General features: G+C 37.2%; 1 protein-coding gene across 2 annotated transcripts in view; it reads right to left on the bottom strand.

Moving 5' to 3' along the window:
* The window catches only part of LOC117578199 (low-density lipoprotein receptor-related protein 2), a 180854-nt gene extending 166025 nt beyond the window's left edge, over positions 1 to 14829 (bottom strand). The window contains exon 1 of one of the 2 annotated variants that reach the window (XM_052008635.1): positions 14470 to 14829. The gene's annotated coding sequence lies outside the window, so the exon portion shown is untranslated. The remainder of the gene's footprint in view (positions 1 to 14469) is intronic. The other variant, XM_052008638.1, reaches the window with a different exon arrangement.
* Positions 14830 to 15518: the final 689 nt, after the last annotated feature.

Below are 15518 nucleotides of genomic sequence, written 5' to 3'. Positions count from 1 at the left end.
GAAAAGGTTTGTGTTAATAAGATAAAAAAAAAAATAAATAAAAACATTACTAACTTATTAAAAATTGGTAAATTATCTAAAATACCTAAATTTGTGTTTACAAAAGAAAAATGGCAAAATAAAAATAATTATAAATTATTATAATAATTACAAAAGTTTTTTTTTGTATAAAAACTCAACGAAAAAAAATGAATAAAAAAAAACATTACCTATTTTTTTATGTATAATTCAATTTATCTCTTTTTTAAATTACGAATGTAGAATGAAAAAGTTTGTGTTAATAAAAAAGAGTTTAATTAAAAAAGCATTACAAAATTATTGAAATAATTGCAATATTATTTTTATAGATATCTAAAAAGAATGCAAATGAAAAACAAAAAACAAATTTAAATTATTATTTAATTAAAAAAACTGTTTTTTATATATCTATAACAAAAAATAATACACTTTCGTAAAAAAAGAATTATATTAAAAACCTTACTAAATTATTAAAATAATTGCAACAAAATATGTGTGTGTTTTTAAATTGAAAATTAATTAAAATTATTAAATAATTATAATAATTACCATTGTTTTTTATATATGTATATAAAAACTAAAAATGTATAAATGAAAGGAAAAGAAAAAAAAACATCTAAATTTGTATGTGTAATTCAATTCAATTTAACTCAATTTTATATTATTTCATTCTATACTCGATGACAATTTAACGATTAATATATTTGCAAAAAATAATAAATACTTTATATAATTGGCCGTTGAAATTTGCTACAATTGAAGCCAATCAAACATATTTTTAATGTAGTTCAGTTCAATTGAAGTGCGCGTTCTTGAATTAAAAACACTACATTTATATTTCATTTAATTGTTTCCACAAATTCCACAAATGTTGTTAATTGTCTTTCTAGCATATTGAAATATTTTGCTAAATTTTCTAATCATATTTACAAATTTATTTATATTTTGGGCATGCCAAATATATTTGCTAAATTGTTTAGTGGATATATTGAAATTGTTTTTGAAAATTTTTTTTAAATATTTTGCCAAATTGCGTTAACAATTTTTTTAAATGCTTAAGTACAAATATTTTGTAAATTGGCTATATAATATTTTGAAATTTGCAAAAAATTATTTGAAATTTCTTTTATTCTGCTTACAATTATTTTGTAAATTGCTCAACAATATTCTGAAATTTATTTAAAATATTTTGAAAATTACCTAATCGAATTCATTTAAATTCTGCAAAACCAAAGAAATGTACTAATTTATTTTGTTTTTTTTTTAATATTTTCTTGAAATTCATTGAAAATATTTGACAAAATTGAAATTTATTCATTTGAAGAACTCATGTTGGATTTAAAAGAAACTGGCAAATATTGTGTTGTAGTTCAGATGAAGCTCCACTGTATTGTGTGTGGAGATGGAAGCAAACATAACTCCATAACTACTTTGGTATGGCAAACTTTGACTCTCTCGCACTTCGCCCTTCGTCTCTCGCCTCTCGCCTGCCTGGCAACCGCAGAGACAGAGAGTGCTGTACTCCATCACCAGCTAACGGGCAGAAGCAGCAGCAGCAGCAGCAGCAGTAACGTGTAGTAATAATAACTGTTTTGGTGCTGGTGCTGTTGCGAGCTGCTGTGGCTTGCACCTTTGCCATTTTGTAGCCCAAAAATAACGAGCATAGAAAATTTATGAAATAACTCCGCTGAAAATTTTGTGAGCAATGTATGCTAGCTAACGATTGCTGAACCTGCTGCATATCTACTTTTTGTTTTTTCGTTTTCTAGTTGAGTTTTGCAATGAAATGAAACAGCGAGCGAGTTGGCATAATGAGCTGCGCCAAACAGCGGACAATGGACGATAAATTGCCAGAAGTAGCTACTAATTTGCAGTTAGTCATTCAAGGAAAAAACAAAAAAAAAAAAGAAATGGTAGATAGACAGAGAGAAAGAGACACAGAGAACGAAGTAAACAACAAGCGAGGCGAATGTTTTGTTGCTGCTGCTGCTGCTGGTGCTTGCTGTGAGCTTTGACTGCATCTAATGACACTAATAAAGTTTTGGACCCACTGATGATAATCTGTCTCTGGCACTCAACCCAGTTAAACAGACTGTTCACTTTCAGCAGGATATGACCATAAAAGATTTCCCGTTTCGAGGAATGCAAAACTTGCGCGTACCCTGTAATTAATTCGAGCATTTTAATTGCCGTTGAGTGTTGATAACAAAAAGAGAGGGAAAAATCGAAATCTCGGAACTACCCGAGCTAAGCTGATAAAACTTTGAATCGAAGGAGTCGCTGACGCCCACATGAAATTTTCTTTTACCACCAGTGTGACCATTGCTTGCCACAGAACAATTTCAAGGTGCACTGACTGTAACAAATATCTTCATTAAACTTTTTACACACACACACACATCGAAAAGACACAAAGAGAGTTAGACAGAGAGAGAGAGAGAGAGAGAGAGAGAGAGAGAGAGAGAGAGAGAGAAAGAGCGCCTGAAGCTCTGGGCTTTGAGTTTGTTGCTTTGGTAAATTCTCATACTCATCATCATCTTTGCCATCGTCTTCATCTTCATCTTGGAAGACGACAGCAACGAGAAACAGGATGGTCTTGCCTGGCTGCCTGGCTGCCTTGTCTGCTACTGAAGCTGAAGCTGAAGCTGAAGCTGATGCTGATGCTGTTTTCTCGTTATTTGCATTTTATGGCACAGTCTCGCACAGTGGAACCAAAAAATCCAACGCACTTGTCAAGTGCTCCAAATAATTGATTATTTTCCTTGGCGTTCGAAGTGCGCCACTGTCTGTTGGAGTTTTCTTTTTTGGACAGCTATTTTAAGTTTTTGGTGCGCTTTGTTGTTAGGCAAATATTTATGATCGACTTTTATTTGGCGACCAGCAGGCCAGCGGCAATACAGGACACACACACACACACACACAAAGTGAAAGAGAGAGAGAGAGAGAGAGAGAGCAAAGAGCTATTTGGTAACTGTCCCAAAGCAAAGGCAGCGTACTTCTTGTGCTTTTGATATTTTACAAGTTCGTTAAAGTTCAGTTTGTCTTCACACACAGCTACACAAACATTCAACTAGAAATGTACATGCACATACAGTATATTATATATACTATATTCTAAAGTATATATTACAGTATATAGTAAATACTAATATACACTACAACATAGTTTAAATGGTATACATAATATACACTTTAGTAATATATACTAAATACTAGTATAGTATATCATTATTATATATTATAGTATATACTGCAGTATTTAGTATATTTATCTGTTTGCACTACCTTATGTGAAATTTTGAACTTTTTTCGTAGTCCTGTGATTATGTCTAACATATAACTTGGTTCAGTTCTAAACTTTTTTGTTAACTAACTTTGCCGTGAGGTTTTACTCTTGATTTGGCCTCATGCATGGCACATCGTCGTACACTCTTTTAATTTGTGTGTAAACTGATGCAAACCAATATTGAACTTTGCAAATAGCTGGCCAACAAAATGTCAGCTCATTCATTAAAAACTTGCGCAAAAGGCTTTCAGTTTGGTTTTTTTTTACTTTTTTGGGCAACCCAACTCCAAATGGCAGGCCACAATAGTTCAGCATTTGATGCAATGCAATTCAGCCATGGCCATGTGAATATTCAATTACAAATTGCTGCACATCGCTGAGTGAATACACTCACAGCGATTCATCGTTCGCATTCGAACCACATTTCTTTTGCATTTTGTAATTACTAGACTCATTTAAAAATTATAAAATGTTAAGGAGAAAATATTTAAGTATATAATTTGCATATAATTACTTGTAAAATATATATTTAATTATTCTCATTTTTGTTATATTATAATACTTTCTTTTGTTCAACTTTTCATGGGATGTGTTTTAATAAACGTATTTTTAGTATTTTAAATTCAAATTTTGCTTCAATTGAAAATGCAAAACAATTGTGGCAAGTCAAAGGCAATCGATGCTAATTAGTAATTATTAAATATAATGTGAAATTTGCCAGAAAATCGTTTCGACAATTTGCAAGCAAAATTTGCGTATTCGATTTTGTCCAGTCGAACAATTAGAAGTCCACCGAAATTAGCATAAAGTATTCATATCATCGCCTGACTTCTAAGCGTGAGCGAGAGAGAGAGACAGAGAGAGAGAGAGAGAGATGCCTTGACTGAAGCCGATGATAGGCAATGACTAAGTTGTCAGGCTGCTTTTGTATTTTTTTTTTTTGTTGTTGTTGTTTTGTTCTATACATTTTTTTTTCTATTTTATTTTTGCCAGTGAAAGAAGCGGCAGGCAACCCGCAGATGGGAGATGAGAGATGCTTTGAGCCAAGTTAGAACGCACGAACCACAGCAAACAGCAACCAACGACAATGACAACAACAACAAACAACAAAAATAACAACTAAATATCGACGCTCCATGAGATTTCTAATTTTATGTGCCTCAACTCAGCTCAACTCAACTCGACGTTTCCTACATCATTTCAGTTATTCTTTCTTGTTGTTTTCCTAGCTGCTGTTGTTGTTACTAATTAAGTTTTTTTTTCTTTAGTGCCCAATGCGAAAACACGTAGAGAGGAATCGAGACCTGTTTTTTTTTGTACACTTATTTGTAAATGTATTTTTTGTTTTTATTTTTTTCTTTGGCATTTTTTTTCTACGTTCGGCAGGCCTCAGTTCCAGACTTGAGATTGATCGGCGAGACTGAGACTTGGGAGTGGGGGTTTTTGGGATTTTCCATAGACGTGGCGTTTATTGCAGTTTATTTGCGTTTGCTGTGATTCTAAATAATTAACAAATGAATACTGTTTTTTTATTGTGCTGGCCAATTCGTAGAATAATGACGTACGGCTGTTCGATGGGTACAAGGCGATTGCAGGTACAGTTGCTAATGATAATTTATGGGTTTGATTAATATATTGCAAATTTTTAGCGGAATTTCCAGAATTTGCAGCTGTGACACCGTATAACAGTAGTATGACAGTCGTATTACAATCTATCAAAATGTATAACAGTTGTGCAAAATTAATTCGCCACTCAGGTAACTATTGTTTAAGGCTTATTTATGCATTTGCTGTGTATAACAGTTTTTATAACATTGAAATGTGCCGAGACCTTGCAACTTTTGCTCACCTATGTATGTTGAGTTTTAAATGAAATTCCAAATTGGAATAGTCACATTATATAACTAATGTATGAGAGTTGTAAGAAAGTTGACCAAAACTGCCTTGTTTGTATTTGCTGTGTATAACAGTTTTGATTTCTTAACAACTGGCTATCAAATGAATACGTTTTATAAGTTCATTTGAATTTCCAGTTGCAGCAGTGACAGAGTATAACAGTTGTATGACAGATGTATAACAGATTTGATTTCTTTACAACTTGCTTTCAAATGAATACATCTTATAAGTCTAAGTATAACAAATATATGACAGTTGTATGACAGTTGTATGACAGTTGTATGACAGTTGTATGACAGTTGTATGACAGTTGTATAACTGCTGTCAAAAATCAACTTGCCTGCCAGCTGACAATTATTTTCGACTTATTTATGCATTTGCCGAATAGAGCAGCTTTGATTAAATAACACTGTGAGTACTTTTGCTTTCTTCTATTGAATTTTGTATGGATTTATGCGCAGAAGATGGCAGTGTGGGCAGATTGGGTGGTGTGACAAAACGAAATGAAATTGTGGCAATGCGACTGATTAAACTGTATGCTGGCAATAACTAGCCCGATTGATTGCATTAGCCTAATACGAGTGGGAGTGCTCGTCGTCGTCGTCGTAGTTGTTTCTCAGGCTAAATCTCGTTGCTAGTCAGCTTAGTTCAGCTTCTAATGCATTTGCATTCCCCAGATCCCCCAGACACCACAAGCAGAGTAGCACAACCCTGTCAGCCAACGGCCGGGCCAAGCCGGGCTGGGCAACCAGCCAGGCAACCAAGCAGCCACTCAACCAGCCAGCCATTCAGCCATTCAACACATTCTCAACCTCGAATGCTTCAGTGCTTATCGAGCACCGGCAATTGAAATGCGCTGCCAGCTGTTGTTGTTGCTGCTGTTGTTTTGTGTGGCGTGTCATCATTAGGATGTTGTCAGAAAACAAGCGCACTATAAACTCTGCTCTGTCTCCATCTCTAGCTACAGCTACAGCTGCAGCCTCAGTGGATGTCTCTACTGTCTCTGCTCTGCTCTGTGTGGATTTGATGTAGCTGTGTCGCGTCGTCTGCGGCTGCTCTAATGCATTTTTCATGCATACATTTAGTAGCGTTGCGCCAATCAGAGGACTGCCAACGGAGGACGCGCCACTTCACTCAGATGACAGCCTAAATACCCTGTAATGTCAGCTAGCTAAGGGTTATGCTATACTGTAGGCATGCTACGAAGTTTTGCCTATGCAAAGTTTAAGAATATTTCATTTACAAAAAGTTAGAAACTAAGAGCTGTACTATTATTGAAAATGCTTTAAAGAGTATTTAATAGTCTTGCAAAATGCCACTTGTTTTGCTTGTTTGCTGTTTGAAATGTTTAACAAAACAGTGAAACTAATAATACATTTATAGAGTATATATTTTCGTAATTTACAACTTTGCTGGGTATCTTCCAGTCGGACCTCCTGTCAGCTGCTTTAGCCCGCTAGCCCGCTGAGTATCTGTCATGTTGACAAATTGCGATGAGCCAAAAGCTTCGCCCCACCGAAAAAAGCATTTCGCCAAGCAATGCAAGATTCTCGAACCCATATGCAAATGCCATTGGCAGCTTCAGGTAATCTGCATAGCGATATTTGTTGCTTCATTTTCGCTCTTCGATATCTCCCCCTCACTCTTCACTCCCCCCCTACAAATTTAGCAATTTTCCATTTTCCATTTTACTTAGCTGCAGTTGCAGTGGCAGTTGCAAGTGCCACTTCTTTGTCAGCGCCAATTGAGTTTTTAATTGCAGTGTGCGTGCAAATTCCATCATCCAACAAAATGTTAATCAACTTCCGTGCTCACCATTGAACATCATCATCATCATCATCATCGTCATCGTCATCATTCTGATTATAAGCTAGTCGTTGTGATTAACGTTGTACTTGAACGTCGAAACGTGCCAAATTGATTCGAGGCCCAAAAACTTAACTTTGCTTTGTTTTTGCTTTTACTTTTTTGAGCAACGCGAAACCTGATAAAATCTCAACTGCACAAAATCTGTGTAGTTGAATTTTTCGGTGTGCACAGTGAAATCTCAATAAAAATTCAATTCTGCAGTGAAATTTTGTTGAATTAATTAGTTCCCGAATATAGATAGATAGTTTTCAGCTGGCACGCTGCTTTGTGGCATATTTGCTGAGCCAGCACAGTGTGCACTCAATATATTGAACCAAGCGCAAAAGAAAACATTTGTCATTTCAATTATACATCAATTGATGAATGTTAGTTTTACTATTATTAAATTTGATATATTTATGTTTTTGTTGAAATATATTTTTCACATTTTTTACTCTATATAAATTGAAATTGAAATTTCGGTTGCAGTATTTTGATTGTCATACTAATTTCATGGCGACTTTAGTCACGTTGAACTGTAGCTTGGAGTGAACTGAGTGTGTGTTGGTGTGTGTTGGGTGTGTTGGGTGTGATTACAGCTCGCATTGCCATTGGGCCCGCTTTGTGTAGCTTTCGCTGGCTTTGTGAGATAAACTTGGACTCGGAGCAAATTTGAACAAGATAAATGCCGCTTAATTGCACACAGAATGAAACTAAATACGTTCTACTCGCCTAGACGAAGACAAAGGGAGAACTGACTGACTGATAGATGAGCAAGAGATGAAGCTGGCGGAGGTGGCGAAGGCGGAGATGAAGCTGGTGTTTGGGGAGTTGGAGGGAGAGAGAGAGAGAGAGAGAATGGAACGGATGACACCACTGAGAGATACCGCATCAAATTATAAACGAAAGTTCCCAAACAATTTAATCAGCGACGTACAACAAAAACAGTGAACACATCAGACAACAACGACCAGAAAGTGGTTGGAGATGGAGTTGCTGGTTGGGGGAGTAGGAGGAGGAGGAGGAAGAGACTCACTCAAGACGAGAGTCGAATGGAATGGGATAAGGGGGAGATGAGCTACGCTCTCTGAGGTGCCAGCCAAAACGTTAGCTGCTTGCCAGCTGCCTGCTGCCTGCTGTTTGGTTGTTTGGTTGGCTCTTAACATTGCTCAAAGAAAAAATCTTGTTAGATCTTTCAAATTCCTTACCATGCCAACCGAGCGAGACAGAATGGGAAAAGTAAAGCAAAGCAAGGCAAAAGCAAAAGAACTGAACTGAACTGAACAGAACAGGATAGAGCTCACAACAAAACCGTGGAGAACCGGGAAGCGAGCATAAAATAGAATAGAACAGAGAATAGAGCAGTAAGAGTCGCAGTTGAAACGAACACGAACACGAAGACGAAGACAACGAAGATGAAGATGAAGATGAAGGCGAAGATGCAGTAACTGAAGGAAAATCGTTTAGACGGCTAAAGTGGAAAACTGAAAAGCGCACAAACTGCAGCAGCAGCAGCAGCACTAACAACAACAACAAGTTGCTGATGGGCGAGCTGGGAACTGTGGCAACTGAGGGAAGCAGCAGCAGTCGAAGCAGAAGCAGAAGCTGTTGAAGCTGGAGATGATGGTAAAGCCGCAGCCGCCGCAGTCGTCGCAGCCACAGAAACAGTCGCAGCCACAGCTCTGGGGCCAGTGTGATTGGCATTGGGGAAACTTGTTACCAAGACAAAAACAAAAAGGCGAAAACACAAAAAAAAAACAAAGAAAAATAAAAATAAAATAAGAAATAAGTAAAGAACACAAAAGAAAATACATGGAAAAATAGAGCCAAGTAAGCGCACGCAAAATAATCATCGATTTTTATGCGACTCACAGATACCTTGTCTCATTTTTATTGGAAAATAAATAGAAAAATATTCAAAGACTTCTAAATCATATTCATTTAGTCTTGTCTGAGATATTTTTATGTAGAAATTGATAGATGGAAAAATGTTTTTAAAAAATATTCAATATTTTTAGAAAGCAAGTACTAACATTTGACTTCGAAAGACCCTTTCAGACATATTTTTAGAAAGCAAGTACTAACATTTGACTTCGAAAGACCCTTTTAGACATATCGATGGAGAATGTTTCGTAAAAATATTCAATATGCTTACTTTGGTATGTAACCAGTGAATTTTTCTAGAAATCTAGTACTAACATTTGACTTAGAAAGACCCTTTCGTTTATTTTGTTTATTTCTAATACTTACGAGTATGTAAGTAGCAGTTGAACTTTATTTTGATCAAGCAATATTTGGAATGTCGAGATATGAAAAAACAAATTGAAAAACAAAAGAATAAACTCTAAAATTGAAGTCATTAATAAGATTTGAGGAAAAAATCAGACTAATCGATTATATTATTAATAACTATATTATATCAAAACTAACTAACTAACTTTTATATTAAAAACGAAAACTCAGAGCAAAGCTCTGAACACAATACATCACGATAGTAATATTAGTAAACTTTTAGCATATATATTTCTTATAATTATGTTGTAACTAACACAAACTAATATGCTCTTTGTGCCATTTTAGTAGAGGGTATGGCAAATCTATAAGAGAAATTGGCGAGAGATGCCGAATAAGCGGCAGGAATGAAGCTTGAAGCTTGTAGCAGCTTCATTACAGTTCGACCGGCAAAATGAAAAGCTATAGTGTAGGAGGTGCTTGAGGTGGCCATGGAACTGGTGGAGGTGGCAACGAAGCACGAGTTGGGGAGGGGAGTGGATAGGAGGGTGGGGGAGGGGGAAGGGGAGGAAGGATAGCGGAAACTGTTGACAAAGTAGCCCCACAACGTCGCGTTACAGCAAAAGCGAACTGAACAAATCCTTGCTATATATTTTGTCGTTTAACGGCAATTGGACAACTTGAAAGGATTTTCAAGAGTGTTGAGTGATTGGGTGGTGGGTGGAAGGGGGAGGTGAACTGTGAGCTAAAGTACGTCTTTTGTGGTCGACACGTTTTCAATTTAAAGAAGGAAATTGCAAAACGCAAATCGGCCAAAAAGGCGCTCTGAATACCGAATATCGAGTCTTAAATGGGTTTTGATTTTCGCTTACCTGTCAAAATCCTGGCAATCCTGTGGCAATCCTTCGCACACACTTGTCGAGCGTATAATCCAGCGAGAGTGCGAGTGCGAGTGCGAGTGCGAGAGAGCGAGATCAAGCGAGCGTATAACCGAGTGAGAGCGAGATACATAGTTAGATGGCAAGGATAACTCAGGCATGCAAATTGCAGCTGAGAGCGCCTGCCGTAACGGTTCATGGGTCAGGACAGGTCAGTGTCGTAGACAGAGAGAGGGAGAGAGAGAGAGAGAGAGCGAAAGAGAGCGCAGGCAGCGGCAACAGGTAAGCCAAGTTCAACTGCAAGTCAATGGCAAATTCAAATGCAGACAAATGTCACACACACAAAAGCAAAAAGCAAATCCAATAACCGAAACTTGTTGAAAAGACAACGCACAATATTTGTTGAAAAGAACAAAAACAATGCACGCACGCACACTAATATACAAAGTGAATCAAGTAGAACAACAACAAAGCAAAACGCAAAATTGTAACATGCGCGCGCGCGATACGCTCACTCTGCAGAGAGAGCGAGAGAGAGCGAGCGAGAGAGATATTTAAAGAGAGCGTAGAGTGAAATTGTTGTTGCGACGGCGACGGCGCGCCTATGAAGCAGCGACGTCGACGCCGACGCCGACGCTGTCGTCGATGCCGGTTGAAGCGACACGTAAGTACAAGTATGTTGCCTGACGTTGAAGTCTTTTGTTTTTTTTTTCATCTGTTCTCAGTTGCTGTTCTTGTTCTGCTGTTGTTGTTGTTGTTTTTCTGACTGTGGCTGTGTTGTTGTTGTTTTGTGTAAGCAAATGCCAGTGTTGAAAATGACTCGAATTGCAGGTGTGGCTCTGCCGGCAACTAAGCAATAAACTTGAGCTAAATTTAACCTGTGTGTGTGTGTGTGTGTCTGGTCCGTTCCCGAATTATTTCAGATTTGATTTTGTGGCAGAGGAATCGGTCGAAATCAGAGAACCAGTTTCGATTGCTGCGCAAAATGCGTTCTGTGCTTTTTTTTTAAATGCTTTGTTATTGTTATTATTACGTGTGTCGTCTGCTTTCTACTTGCATTGCTTTTTATTTGATATTCTCAACGTTTTTTTTTGGTTTTTTGCAGCTTTTTGTTAATACATAATTCTGACTAATTTTGATGTTCATTCTTTTTTCTTTTTGTTAAATAAATTGTATGCGTATTGGGTTTTGTGTTTCTTCGCTTGGCTCTTAAACTTCTTCGTTCTTTTGAGCAACTTTTGTCGTCGTCGTCGTCGTCGCCGTTGTTGTTGTTGTTGTTGTTTAAAATCGGGTCGACAGCGGCGCAGTTTCTGCTTAGTTATTCTATACACGCTGACTGTTTGCGTGTCTCTCACTCTCGGCATCTGTGTGTGTTTGTGTGTGTGTGTGTGATACCTGTTTGTCCACACACACACACACATAGTAAAGGTGCGATAGAGATAGCGCACGCAAAACCACAGCTCAAGAATTGAGCGCGACTTGGCGAGTGAGAGAAAGAGCGAGAGAGTGAGAGCAAAGAAGAACAAGAACGAGAACGAGCAACGACCACCGTCGTCATCATAATAATCATCTATGTACACACACACACACACACACACACACAGGCACAACAACCTGCTGTCCGCCGTCTCTTTGCCTCTTTTCACCTTTCTTTTTTGGGCCATTTTGTCGGCCGCTGTGTGTTGTTGGCTTCTTTGATTTCGCTTTGCACGCTCGTTCGTTTCATTTCAATTCTACACAACATCAGCATAATTATCATTAACGCCGACGTCGCCGTCGCCGTCGTCATCATCATTATTAACTGTGATCGTTGTTTGTGAGCTGTTCTCTCCTGACTCGCATCTAATCCATTTGGATTCCTTCCGCTCCCCACCCCCCCTTTGCACCTTGCCCACATACTTCTACTACACCTACAGTTCTATGTCTCTCTCGCTCTCTCGCTCTCTTTGTCTCTCTCATTCTTGTTGTTGACCGGCTTATGGTCGGCATGAATTGCTGAATATGCCAGAATATATTGATTCAATATCTGGCCTTTGAGCTGCCCCACCCCACCCACATATCAACGTACATTTCTAGCCATTTATATTGTGTTAATTCTCAACTTTACTTTTGTAAAAAATGCACACACATTCTATGTACATTACTTTACATAAATTAATGGACATTTGTATTGAATCGCTTTAAAATCATTTTCAAAAATGTATGCTGTAAATACTCCACATAAATGTTCTACACATTTCTATACATTTTTGTACATTTACATACATTTTTGTACATTTGTGGGGAATCACTTTTGTAGTAAATCTTTTTACGCATTTCGATACATTTGTTTACATCTATGTACATTTGTGTCGAATCACTTTAAATTTGTAAGTAACGTAACATAAATCTTTTATACATTTCTACACATTTCAATACATTTATGTTGTATTCAAATTAATAAAAATGCACATACATTTTATATACATTTTCATTAAATTTCATGTTGTATATTTCATTTTGAAATAATTCACACACGCTCGCGTACATTCTTAAATGTACATTTGTGTACATATTGATATGCATGCGTACATCACATGTGACTTCAGTCTTCATTCCTTAGCCAGTTTTTCTTGTCCTCTCGCTCGCACTGTGAGCGCGCGGCATGTTGATGTTAATGTTGTAGTTGCAACTTCAGGCTTGGCGACCACATTTTTTTGTGTTTTTTTTTTTTTTTTTTTTTTGCCACGCTCAACGATCAGCGGCAGTCACAGCAACGACGTCGACGACGTCAAATTAGAAAATTAGTTGCTCAGTCTACAAAACTTGTTCATTGGCTTTCTAACAGAGTTGAGAAACGTCGCGACGCTGATGGCTTCGCATCTGCATATGTATTGTACATACATACATACATACATACATCTTCTAGACATACTTACAAACACACATGTTAAGTTTTGTATGACAAAGTGATAGCTTGAAAGACGCTGAACCGGCATCAAGCTCCACTCGATCAGCAACACACCAACACACACACACACACACATACACATGCAAATCTAGTAGTTTCGAAGAGAGCGTGAGAGAGCAGAGCAAGAGAGGAAGAGAGAGGAAGAGAGAGAGAGCAAGCAAACTCCATAAATTGCATAAAACTTTCGCATGTCGGAAATAATTCTTTGTGAAATTGTCAGGCTATACACAGAGAGAGAAAGAGAGAGAGAGAGACTAGTACACACACTAGTGCCCACACTACTCCTATTCGGGCTACTGCCAACATGATTTACGGCCCGCTGTTGTTGCTGTTGCTTTTGCTGGCCTACAGCCTCATTTATCATAAGCCAAAAGGCATTCTAAGCCACACTCACACACACACTTACACACACACAGACACACATTCAACTCAACAGGCAGCGAGAGGCGATTGGGCTTGGGATTTGTTGTCCCGTTGTCCCAAGCAGCAGCAGCAGCAGCAGAAGTCTGTTTGTCGCTTTGCTGCTGTTGCTTTGTCTGTTTGTCTGTTCGTTTGTTTGTCAGCTTTCACCTTGGCTGCAGACTTGCAAATCATTTGCTTCCGCCTTCTTGCCTGCCGTTCACTCGCTTATCCTGCACTTAGAACTCTCTCAACTCGTGTGTTGTTTACGTTTTTTTTCGTTCACGTTTTTACGGCTCCCCCAAAAATCTCTCCTCTCTCTCTCTCTCTCTGTCTCTCTGTCTCTCACTCTTTATTTTGATTTTAGTTTTGATTCGGCTTTGTCTCGATGCCTTTGGCCGCCTGGTCGCGGTCTGGGTCGCTACCACAGCCGCAACCACAATCGGAGACGGAGACAGAGACGGAGACGGAATCGGAGCCAGTGGCAACGCTTCAAAAAAAAAAAAAAAAAAAAAAAAAAAGACTGGTTTTCAACGCGTTGGCCCCGTGGCTAAAAAGGAAGTTGCTCGTAAAGTGGCGAAAGCCGCCAGCAAACAGCAACTACAACAACAACTATAACAACAACAACAACAATCTACGCTAGCAAATTCTGCGACGCTTTCTTTCTATTTTCAGTTTTGACTTGAACTTATTATTATTTTTGCTTTTTTCGGTCTCAGTTTTGCTTTTGGCCTGCATTTTGGCCACTTTGTTGCCGCTGCCTTTTTTGCATTTTTTTTTCGACTGTTGAACGATTCGCATTTATTTTTATTTTTTTATTTTGGTAAGCATGTTTGTGTGATTTAATTTTCGCATTTTCTTTTCCATCATTTGCACAAAAATTTACAACATTTTCTATGAAAGATTTTTCCACACAAGCATTAAAAAAAAAATACAAAAAAAATTTGGATTTGAGCACTCACATTTAAAAAAAATACGTATGAAATGGAAAACAAATTTGATATTATTTGCCGGCCGATTTGCGCATTGCAAAAAAAATTATTGTACTAGGATTTACTTCGATTTTGAATTTGATTTGCTTTCTTTCGTTTTTCTTTTTTTCAAATTGGATGTTTAAGAGTTTAGTGTTTCGTTTGTTCTTTAGATGTTTTTGATTCTTTCTTTTAATTTTTTGATGTTTTTTTTTATTAGTGAAGAGGTCTCCCAAACACTGGAGAGACGACTACGAGACGCTGGGCACACGTTATTCTTTGCTGCTGGGCTTTGCTCTGCCGCGCTGGCTAACCGTACACGACAACGCTCCGAGAGCGACTGATGCGCTGGCCACAACGTCAGCCAAGTGGAACCTCCGCACACAGCAGACGGCCTCGCAACACGTTGCGGCCAGCAACAACAACAACAATGCCAACAACAACAACTGCGCAACTAAGCACTTGCTTGATGGTCTGTGGTTGCGGTCGCCCACTGGCGTCGCCCTCAACGGGGGCAAACAAAATGTACACTGATTTATGCCGCAGATATATTCGTATTTAGTTATATATATTTTTCAAATAAAATGTACACTGATTTCAATTCAATTCTCTTTTTTTTAATAAAATAACATATTACTATCATTGAGTATAATAAGAAATATCTATTTATAGTAATTTATTGATGTGAAATGTATGTATGTATTTATTATTATTAATATTGATTTGTTAAATTAAATGTACAATGGTTTTTTACTGCAAACATACTTATTTAGTTTACACATTTCAATTCAATTCTGTTTTTTTTTTTAATAAAATAAAATAAAAGTTTATAGTATTATTGAGCAAGTGTGAAATAAGATATGAAATATCTATTCATAATCATTTGAATAAGTGAAATTTATGCCCCAGAGATATATATATTTTAATACATATAACTTTATTAAATAAGATGCGCATTGAATTTTTATTTATTATTTGTTTTTATTTTCACTCATTTCAATTTAATTCTCTTTTTCATTTCAAATAAAAAAAATTCAATG

The sequence above is a fragment of the Drosophila albomicans genome, chromosome X (genome assembly GCF_009650485.2).
Source record: "Drosophila albomicans strain 15112-1751.03 chromosome X, ASM965048v2, whole genome shotgun sequence".
Classification (NCBI taxonomy): domain Eukaryota; kingdom Metazoa; phylum Arthropoda; class Insecta; order Diptera; family Drosophilidae; genus Drosophila; species Drosophila albomicans.
The sequence above is the reverse complement of the archived record's forward strand: the minus strand, read 5'-3'. Positions and strand labels throughout refer to the sequence as shown.